Below are 10,981 nucleotides of genomic sequence, written 5' to 3' on the forward strand. Positions count from 1 at the left end.
ATTCGATCAAACGCTTTGAACGCCTTAACGGTTCAACCACGTCAAACCAATGTTCAAAGTAAGACGCCATAATCACACTGGAATTGCAGTCAAAGAACAATCTATAAACGACTGATTCTTCAGTTGCATCGCAACAGTTGTTTTATTAAGGGAGAATTTATTTAAGATTTAAGTACAAAACTATGAACGATTATACTTTTAGATTTAAATTTGATTTGCTGCACAAAATTTATTTACTTTTATTGATATATTTATATGTGAAATAATGTTTATCTTTCGAATACTTAACTTTATTGTCAAAATATTCTAACTGGTGATAGCTCTAGTTATTATAAAGAACATAAGACGAATATAAAAGATGTATACATCATTTACGCTGTACAGAAAATGGAGGGAACGACTTGGCGACTCATTCCAGGTGTTTTAAATATTCCGTTTCATTTAACATTGTTAATACTTTCATTTCTTTCTGTGTGAGCTGATAAGTCGAAACCCTATTAATAATACTTCGTAGATTAAGCAAGAAATAGAAACATTTGATATCACACACTAGATAACATAAACAAAAGTATATATAAAAAAACAGTCAACTAATATTTATGGTTTAATATAATTTGTTTTAAGCAGTTTAATAATTTATTCAAATTTTGATTCAAGGCCAGCAATTATAGGGAAATGGGTTAAGGGCGATCTTTCGATGCCAGTCCGAAATATCGGCCTTAAGGCGATCTTTCGATACCAGTCCGAAATATTGCCGGGTTAAGTTGATTACATCAACCATGGCGCTTAGCAGATAGTAATTTTACCAACCCCAAAAGGATGAAAGACAAAACTGCCCTCTACGGGATTTAAGCTCAAGGCATTTTTATAAGGAAAGAATAGCATAATGACAAAGTATACCTAGGTACTACTAAAGCAGAGTGGTCCCGAACGCGCAGTCGCGCAGTTGCGCGTCCGCGCTAGCTAGTCGTGAGTGGTCGATCCTAACCCTAACCCTATCCCTAACCCTAACCCTAACCCTAACCGTATCCCTAACCCTATCCCTAACCCTAACCCTAACCCTATCCCTAACCCTAACCCTAACCCTAAACACATGTATTCATTTGCACACGCGCACTCACACACGCGCGCACGCGCACTTTTTGTAGGATCGACCACTCACGACTAGCTAGCGCGGGTGCGCGACTGCGCGGGTGCGCGACTGCGCGGGTGCGCGACTGCGCGGGTGCGCGACTGCGCGACTGCGCGGGTGCGCGACTGCGCGGGTGCGCGTTCGGGACCACTCTGCTTTAGTAATACCGTATACCTATATGTGAAACTATATAAACATAAGCTAGACGGTATATATATATATATATATATATATATATATTCTGATAACTCAGAATTTTGTCTCAAATCCAAAATCTTCCGTAATATTCCAATAGCTCAATTAAATTTGAACACTAAATAGTTGTTATATACGGAGTATAATTCTCCCTATTCATTATATATGTGTGTGTGTGTGTGTGTGTGTGTGTGTGTATGTATGTATGTAAGTATGTATGTGTATGTGTGTGATGTGTGATGAGTGCTACAAAGTTCCCGGTAAGCCGTTCTGTCCTGTTCTTTCGGTTGAAGTGTTTTAAATATGTTACGAATATTTTAACCGAAAAAAGTTGTGAGACTTTTATATATACATTTGTGTCAATCAGTGTGAAAGCGCACAAACGCTGCCTCAGTAAAATAATTGACATATTAGAATATACTTAGTAATACTGTTCTCATAAATTATCTTTAATTTATTGACCTTACGATAAAATATGACTGAGCAAAGAATTTCTGCTAACACATACATACATACAGACAGACAGACAGCCAAACAAATAACACACACACACACACACACTCATATACATAGGATGGGCTTCTTTCAGTTGCTGTCTACTAAATCCACTCAGTAGAAGACACTTGCTCAAGGTGCCTCACTGTGGGACTGAACCCGGAACCATGTGGTTGGAAAACAAGCTTCTTACTACACACCCACACCTGCACCTATACCCTTTTAGAGGTCGATAAAGTACAATACCAGTCAAATATTAGTGTCAATGCAATCGACTGACCACCCATCGCCTTAAAATTGTTGGTCTTCTACTAAAATTTGTAACAGACACTATTTTTATTCGGCGGAAACACTTTACCGATTAAAAAAATAACGGGTATATACTCATGCATTAAGTTCTGTTCACCCTGTCTGTTCTACGAAAAGGGTTAAAACCTACTTCAGTCATGAATGACCTGAGATTGCACCTTGATAGTTCCCCTCCCAGGCACAAGTCCGGGCAAGATTATTTATGGAAGACCAGCAGTCGCTCATGCATACCTCCCCCTTCTATGCCACCGATGTTATCCAAGGGGAAGGCAAAGACCGATACAGCTTGGCACCAGTCAAGGTGCAACTCATTTCTACAGAGAAATGAACTGGAGCAACGTATCTTCTTCAAGAACACAACACACAGCCCAGTCCGGGAATCGAACTCAGTACCTTATGACTGTGAGCCCAACGCTCTGACCATCCGTCGTCGCTCTCCTCGAACAAGGTTGGTGGTGGTTCTTTTGGGGTGTCTCTTTTGAGGTCCTCCGCATCCCTCTGTGGTACCTTTGATGTGGGCTGCTTTATCGTGGTGTTGGTGGACTTCTTTTTTTCTTTCGGATTGTCAGTCTGTGGTGGGTTGATGGGTTGTTTCATCGCGGTGCTGGTTGGCTCCTCCTTGCTTTCTTTCGGGTCGTCAGACTGTGGTGGGTTGATAGGTGGAGGGGTGCTTGTGGTTGTAAGACCTGTGGGCATGTGGTTTTTAATTGGCCCTTATGCCCACATTTAAAGCACCTCGGACTTCTTCCCTCCACCATAACTCTCAGAGTTGTCTCGTTCGGCAGTATTATTTGCTCTGGTATCTCTTCCAAGTCCCTCTGGGTGACCTGGATTATTAGCTCCAGACCTTGGCCCCAGCAGTTCTGCTGGTGTAGCCTGGTGGCCCTCAGGTTCAGCAGTACAGCTGCCACCAGTCACACCGCATCGATCTCTGATGGGACCGCCCCTATCCTTATTTTCGATGTTCGCCTTTTGTGGTAAGTCGGTAGTAACACCAGATCTGCCGACTTTAAGAGAGACGTAGAGTGTTCCTTTGCCTCCTCTTCTCAAGCGAATCTCACCTCGACTGAGCCGAAACGCCTTACTCTATGTATTTTATGTTGCGTCAAATTGGTAGTAGGCACTTTTCAATGGCATCTTTATCCTTTTTGTTGCCAGGGACAGCGTTCTGTAAACTATTGTTTTGCGTTTTGTGTTGTACATCACTTCTTCTGAGGGAGTCAGCTTCATGTTCGCTCCTTCCCTCCGCGATAAATTTGCACTGTTTCGCTAGTGATGCCGGCAATGGGCGCGTAGTTCATTTTCCCATTACCATTCTGTGTTTCTATTCGGAAGTCGGTTTTATCATTCTCTGGTGTTTTTCTCTTCCTTCGTTTGGCAAAATGGGAAGGAGAGAAACATTTGCTTGAACAATTCCTCTAATTAGTAGTCTAAAATTAGATATTGGGAGACGTCAATTTCCATGTACTGATTGCGTAAAAAAATTTCCTCAAAGGAAAACAATTCGCCCCTAAACAGGGGGAATTCTCACAAAATCGAACCTGCCAAAGCAGGCAATGTGTTCAAAAGACACAGAAAACAGACAAAATTGGATAACTGTTCAAAAAACAACGGCAATCCCAAGAGGGAAAACCACAATTAAACGAGAGCAGCAGAAAACAGGTCTGCTCAGTAAAAAGCATTAAAAGACAATGACACTCAACTACTCAGTGTAAGTTGGACCTTTTTATATGTATACATATTCATTTACTTGTTTCACTCATTTGACTGTGGCCATGCTGGAGCACCGCCTTTTAGTCGAAGAAATCAAACCCAGAACTTATGTACATATTTTGTATTTGATGTATTTAATATGCTTTATATATTGATGTGTCTAATTTGCTTATCCCCACAATTGCTTATATATATATATATATATATATATATATATATATATATATATATATATATATATATATATTCTAAACCAAAACTATCCGACGAACAGGAACGCGAAACTCTGAGTAACAGTTTTTGTGATGTCTTTGTACAGTTGCAAAATCAACAACAAAAGCAGCAACAGGAGTCGCAGAAGCAACTATTACAGCAACAACTACAACAACAACAATTATTGGACCTATATTCAAAGAAGTCCGAAAATGAGGTAAATTTGTTTTCGCCAGACGGCGTTTCGAACTCGATTAATGAATTCAGTTATAACCCAGAAGAGGATATAACTTTTGCATTGCATTACAGAAGGTACGAGGAAATTTTTAAGCAAGATTGAAAATCATGGTCGGACGAACAAAAAGTGAAATTGTTATTGCGAAAATTAGCTCCGTTAGAACATGAACGTTACTGTAATTTCATATTGCCCAAAAAACCCAATTAAATTTATTTCAAAGACACAATAGAATTACTGTCTAACATATTCGGTGATAAAACTTCTCTATTTAATACTCGAATGGAGTGTTGGAATATAACGAAAAAAGAGGATGATGCAGGAACAGTTAACAGGATGTGTGAAAATTTTAAACTTACACCTGAGGTGTTCAAGTGTCTTATTTTTGTACAAGGCCTTACAGCAAGCGAAGATACAGAAATTCAGGCAAGAATTCTCTGTAAATTGGAACAAGTGAACCAAGATTTAACCTTATAGTCTATGGCAGAAGAATGCCAAAGGATGGTAAACCTGAAACATGATGTAGAAGAAATTCAAGGAAAGGGTTCCTCAAAAATACAAATATGCCGACCGGAAGAGTTCAACCAAAAAAGAGCGGCACATCCTAATCCATGTTATGGATGTGGGGGTATAAATTTCAGAAAAGACTGTCCATGTAAAAACCAAAATCGTTACAGTTGCAAAAGAATTGGTCACAAGAGTTCACATTGCAGAACAAAATTACAAAGGTCAAACGTTAAAAATCCTAGAGTGTTCTCAGCAGAAACAAAAATCGACTCCCAAATAAGAAAATTCGTACGCGTAAAAATAAATGGAATACATATTAAACTTCAGTTGGATACTGGAAGTGATATTTTAATAATAAATATGGACACACGGAAGAAAATAGGGAAACTTATGTTGAGAAAAATAGCGAAACCTGCTCGTAGCGTGACGGGGCGACAAATTACATCTTATTGGCGAAATGTGGACTAATGTCACATTTCGAGGGAAAACATGCAAGGCGAAAGCCTTCGTCGTTAAAAATGCAACCGATCTGTTTGGTACCGATTGGTTAGAATTATTCGATTTATGGGAAGGTCCCATAAATCTCTATTGTATAAACGTAAATGGTTGTCTCTCTAAAAATAATTCGTCTGAAGAGTTAGAGAAATTTTTTTTTAATGTTTCCGCAAGTACTCTTGGACAAACTAGGTCTATGCACAAAGAGTGAAGCATGTTTTGAATTAGATGATAACGTTACACCTGTGTCAAGCCTATAGGAAAGTGCCTTTTGCGGTAATAAAACAAGTAGACGAGGAATTGGACAGATTAGAAAAAAACGGAATCATTGAAAAAGTGCATTACGCGAAAAGAGAGAGAGGTGCAGGAAAGAAAAAAGAAAAGAAAAGAAATTCCACTTTCGCATAGTAGTCGAAATCTCAAAAGGGGAGATGTTGTGATGTCAGTTACGATGCCCCCTTGCGAGAGATAGACTGCCGAGTAAAGTATAAATAGTAACGATCCGAGTGAGTTCAAAGTTCAGAGTTCAGAGTCGAGTGAAGTTCGTGTTAGTTCGCAGTAAAGTCGGAAGGTGCCGGTTGGTTAGTTCACAAAGAATATTGATTGTTGGTTCGTAAAATGATTTGTTAGTTCCTTACATTGTTGTTACATTGTTGTTACTGTTGTCTGGTTATCTTATTTATTGTGCGTAACAAATTACGTTACAGCACATGTGGAGGTTGTGTTGTGATATATCGTGCAACAAGATCCTCACCACTTCCATGTTCACCCTACTTTGCAAACAGTGGAAAAATTTCGGAGAACATGGACAGTAGAAATACAATAAAGGTTGTTTTCTCTCCTCTATTACTCTACTTTTCATTAAAAGACTTTCTTTCCGTAATAAAGGGTTTGATAGGAATATGAAATAATTATATTATTTACATTAATATCGGAATATCTAAATAGTTCTGCTTCCGAGCAATGATATTTGTTGAATAAGATTCCTAACACTTGGAACACATAAGCATAGCAGATAAAGTTTAAGAGAAAAGAGAGTTTCGATAGGGTATCGGTATGTGTGAAGCATACTTTGAATGGAAGTGGAAGTTTTTCGCACTATTTTACCAAACGGTATGCAGATAATTCGTGCCGGCTGAAAACTGAAGTTCATAGTAGCCTAAATCTGTTGAATAAAAATGAAAATAGTCATTTCATTCTTAGAATCTTTTATTTCATCGAAACAAGACTAAGTTTTATACTATAACCATTGTGTTAAATCTAAGTCCTTGTATTGCATGGCATTTATTTGTAATTCTCAATTTAGCTTGGTTAAGTATATGATTCTAAAATTAGAATTATTTGTTCTTTTTCAAAATGCTCCACCTCATATTTAGTGAATCAGACAATAGCTGGTGTTTACAAATATATTAACCATATCAGCAGGCCTATATAAAGGCTACAAAGTAAACTACTCCAAGGACATTTCTTGAAAACTTGATAACAGGCGCAAATAACGACAAAGCAACTTCCGCCATTTAAATAGAATGATCTTTTCACGAAGATTTTTACGTAGATTTACGTTAAGCCAGTTTATTGAATGAATGATTTGCTGGACAATAGCAGTGGAATCTAAGCCGGTTTTCCGAGCGGTCTCTATTTTTTTGTTTCTTTTTGTAATCATACAGTCTAACAAAGAAACTGGCCTGCGAGAACGAGGAAAAGGTATGTAGTTAGAGTGTAAAGGTGAAACAGTGGAGGGATATGTTATTAGATTTCTAATAGGTTGGGTGTTCCAATTCCTTGTCACTGATTCGTTTCTCTTTCTGAGAAGTCAGCCAAACTCTGAGTGTTTCAGTTCGCCTAGTCACTGGCAATATATGCGAGGTTTTTTTTAATTGAAAGATTCATCTATTGTGAAATATCTCTAATTAAGAATAATATTAAAAAAATGAGTCTATCAGAAGAGTGTTTGAGGTAAATAATATCCTTCCCTGGTGAGTGATAAATAGTATTGGAGGACAAAATGAGCTTGGTTTTATACGTTTTCTCCTAATTACAATCGCTACTCTCATTTCTCTACTCCCCGAAGTCATTAATGAAAATCTCTAATCACGGGAATAAACATAACTGACTCAATTTTCTATCTAGTTAATGGGAAAGAAGTTATCTTGCACAGAGTTAACAGGTTCAATCTCATTTTCTTGTCGAATTCGCACATATAACAAAATGGATGTAGTTTACTTCTCCTCCGAAGAGTGGATAAACAGCGATGGAAATCTTATTTTTCTGTATGCAAAGAGAGGAACAAGAAGTTTACTTTCCACAGATGTTGACTTAAAAAATTGCAATCAAGCTACATCAAATTTAACTCAAATTATCTACTACAGGCTGTTTTGTTAAATGTTTAACTATGCCACTGGCTAATGCTTACTATACAACTTATCCATTCATCCATCCGTCTCTCTCTCTCTATATATATATATGTGTGTGTGTGTGTGTGTGTGTGTGTGTGTGTGTGTGTGTGTGTGTATGTGTATGTATAAATAATACAGAATGGGACAAGAACGCAAAACATCCAGACAGTTATATATATATATATATATGTAGTGAAACTACCTCCCGCCATTAGATACAAACTACTATCGCCATTACATACAATCTTCTCATTTAAATATAAATAAATGCGAGCGTAGTAGAGAACTCATTCCTTGTCCATCACGTGACTGATCATTATTCGAATCGGCAACTTCTTCGAACCGTTCCCGCCAGAACGCAAACTGACCAATCACGGCCCCTAATAAGGTCACGTGATAGAGTAAAATTCTGAAGCCTTCGGGAGCTCATAGTTTGTTATAAATAGCTTTAACTCGGCGGCCAAATTTGTCTCGGTCCAGTTTCTCTTTGAGAACTGTTCCGTGTACCACACGACAGCAGCAGCAGCCAGCGACCACTTCAGCAGCTTCGTCCAGCCACGATGACCTCCGCCGTCGCCACATCAGCAACAAGAGTCTACTACTACTATCCAGCATCATCATCATGACCAACACGATTCTACGATTACTACTAACCAGCAACAATCTCCACTAGCGTCTACACGACCTGCTATGTACACCAAACCTCCGCGGCACATCTGTCTCTTCGATTCTGTTAGGTGACTCAGCTTCACCACGGTAAATAAACAGACAAGAGTTCTTAAACAGACAAGAAATTCTCAGCCAGCGACGAACATCTGTATAACAAGAATCACGGCCCGGCATCGATGCCACGACATCACAACTAGTGATCAGCACTGCCACACTCAGCCTCTCCTCACTTTCACATACAGAACTTTTCCTATAGTGTACTAACGAACTGGTATAATTGTTCACGTGTTATTGACTCTCTTTCTATCTGCTGTAAACACTCATACACACATGTATCACTCACATACACACTTTTCTTTGTATGACGGCCTGTCTTTGATTATGTTCTTATATGTCGCATTCACACTCTCACACAGACATACATCTTTAACGCCACAATAAATATCTCTGTTATTCATCTAATACGGATGTGGTCTTTCATTACTGGTCATCTATGTTATCGTCGCATAACATATCATGTATATCATCTTTGATATATATATTTGTATGTTCGACCGTGTGACACGTTTAAAGAAAAGGAGTCCTCTGTTTTTCCATTCGTCACCATATCTCCTTTTATGAGTTCGCACGGTCGTCCCTTACATATATATATATATATATATATATATATATATATATATATATATATATATATATATATATATATATTCCAGGTGGTGCTACTTACTTAGATATGGCCTGAGCCAATGCTGGCTGAAACTTATCTAAGTATGTGTGTGTGTGTGTGTGTGTGTGTCTGTGTGTGTGTGTATGTATATATATATATATATATATATATGAATGCATGTATGAATGTACGTATAGCTATCATCTCTATCTGGAGCAGTAACTCGCAAACTGGCGAATACCAACTTCCTCAATATTGGTGACATTTTATGCCCTTATCTCTCCTAAGAATTTTCTCAAATTTAATACCTATACACTATACTTCTTCCATTTTATCAGTCGTAAATCAACAAGAAGCTATAAGCTATAAGCTAGTTTTCATTTGTATCTTTTTTCCTCACTAAAATTATTTTATATTTTTACGTTATTTTCTAAGACTTATTCCTTTCGGTAGGTTTTTCTCTCTTTGATATTGATAATTTTCAGCTACGAAATGACTCTTTATCCTATATCTTTTATTCTTTATCCTTTATCTTTCTACTTGCTTCAGCCATTTCACTGAAGCCATGCTGGGCCACCACTTTGAGTGGTTTTCGTCGAACTTATCGCTCCCTGGACTTATTTTTAAAGCTTAGTTCTTATTATAACGGACTCTTTTGCCAAACTGCTAAGTTACGGGGACGTAAACATACCAACACCGGTTGTAAAGCGATGGTGGGTGACAAATACAGACACAAACACACACACACACACACACACACACACACACACATACACACACATGCATATATATATATATATATATATATATATATATATATATATATATATATATATATATATATATATATATATATATAGCGTGAGAGAGTTAAGGGTTGGGGGTTCAACCCACTAAGGGATAGTATCTATCCAGTATACTGCTGGGAGGGTAACCAATTATTGCTACACTAGTGCTATACTAGGTGCAATCAATGGGAGCGGGTAAAAGTGGAGGTTTTACCCCAAAATTTGTGTAACAATTAGAAAATGGAGGATAATATGCTGAACCCAACTACTTGCAGACAGTGTATCCCGTTGAATTCATTAATTTAATTCATAGCAAAAGTGACAAAAAAAAGGAAGAAAAGAAAAAGAAAGAAAGAACCAAAGCACAGGTGTCTATGGCAGACTATGTTATTTTGCCAACATGGTTTACATATAGAAGTACAAAGTACATAAGGAATTAGAGGATGAACAGAAGTTTAATCTTACAGCTGTTTCGGCCTAGTTTTAATAAGCCCCATTCTATCCGAATATTCCTTTCCGGAGTGATTATCGGATGACATTTTGAAATATATATATATATATAGCTTCCTTCAGTTTCCGTCTATCAAATCTACTCAATACTTTGGTTAACCTGAGGTTACAGAAGAAGATACTTGCCCAAGGTGCCACGCAGTGGGACTGAACCCGGAACCATGTGGTTGAGAAGCGACCTTCTTACCATACAGCTACGCAAGCCAACTCTCTTCCGCGAACCAATATGGCTTTTTGACATGTACTGAGCTTTCGTTCGCAATCATAGCCACCATCTCGACCGTCCCATCTTTTGATCGGATGGCACATTCAGAATGCGGCAAATGGAGGCAGAGAGAGCTACATCAGCACTGGGCTAGTTCTCATTTTCAGCTAAGTAGATTTGAGCAATATGGAATAAGTTGCTTTGCACAAAGACAAAGCTGGCCGCCCGCTCTATGAATCTGAGCCACGACTTAATAACCGTGAGCTGTACATCCCTAATCACTAGGACTTGCACCTTCAGATCCTTTATGTTTGAATATCAAATTGATATTTGCTCTTGAAACCGCACCTGAATAAAATATCCATGTGTATAATATTTATGGTGCTATACAAACCGTAGAACTGCACAAGCTATAATATTTTGCTGCAGAGAAACTTCACAACGATACTTGT

Source organism: Octopus bimaculoides, chromosome 11 (assembly GCF_046866305.1).
Source record: "Octopus bimaculoides isolate indiv1 chromosome 11, ASM4686630v1, whole genome shotgun sequence".
Taxonomy (NCBI): Eukaryota; Metazoa; Mollusca; class Cephalopoda; order Octopoda; family Octopodidae; genus Octopus; species Octopus bimaculoides.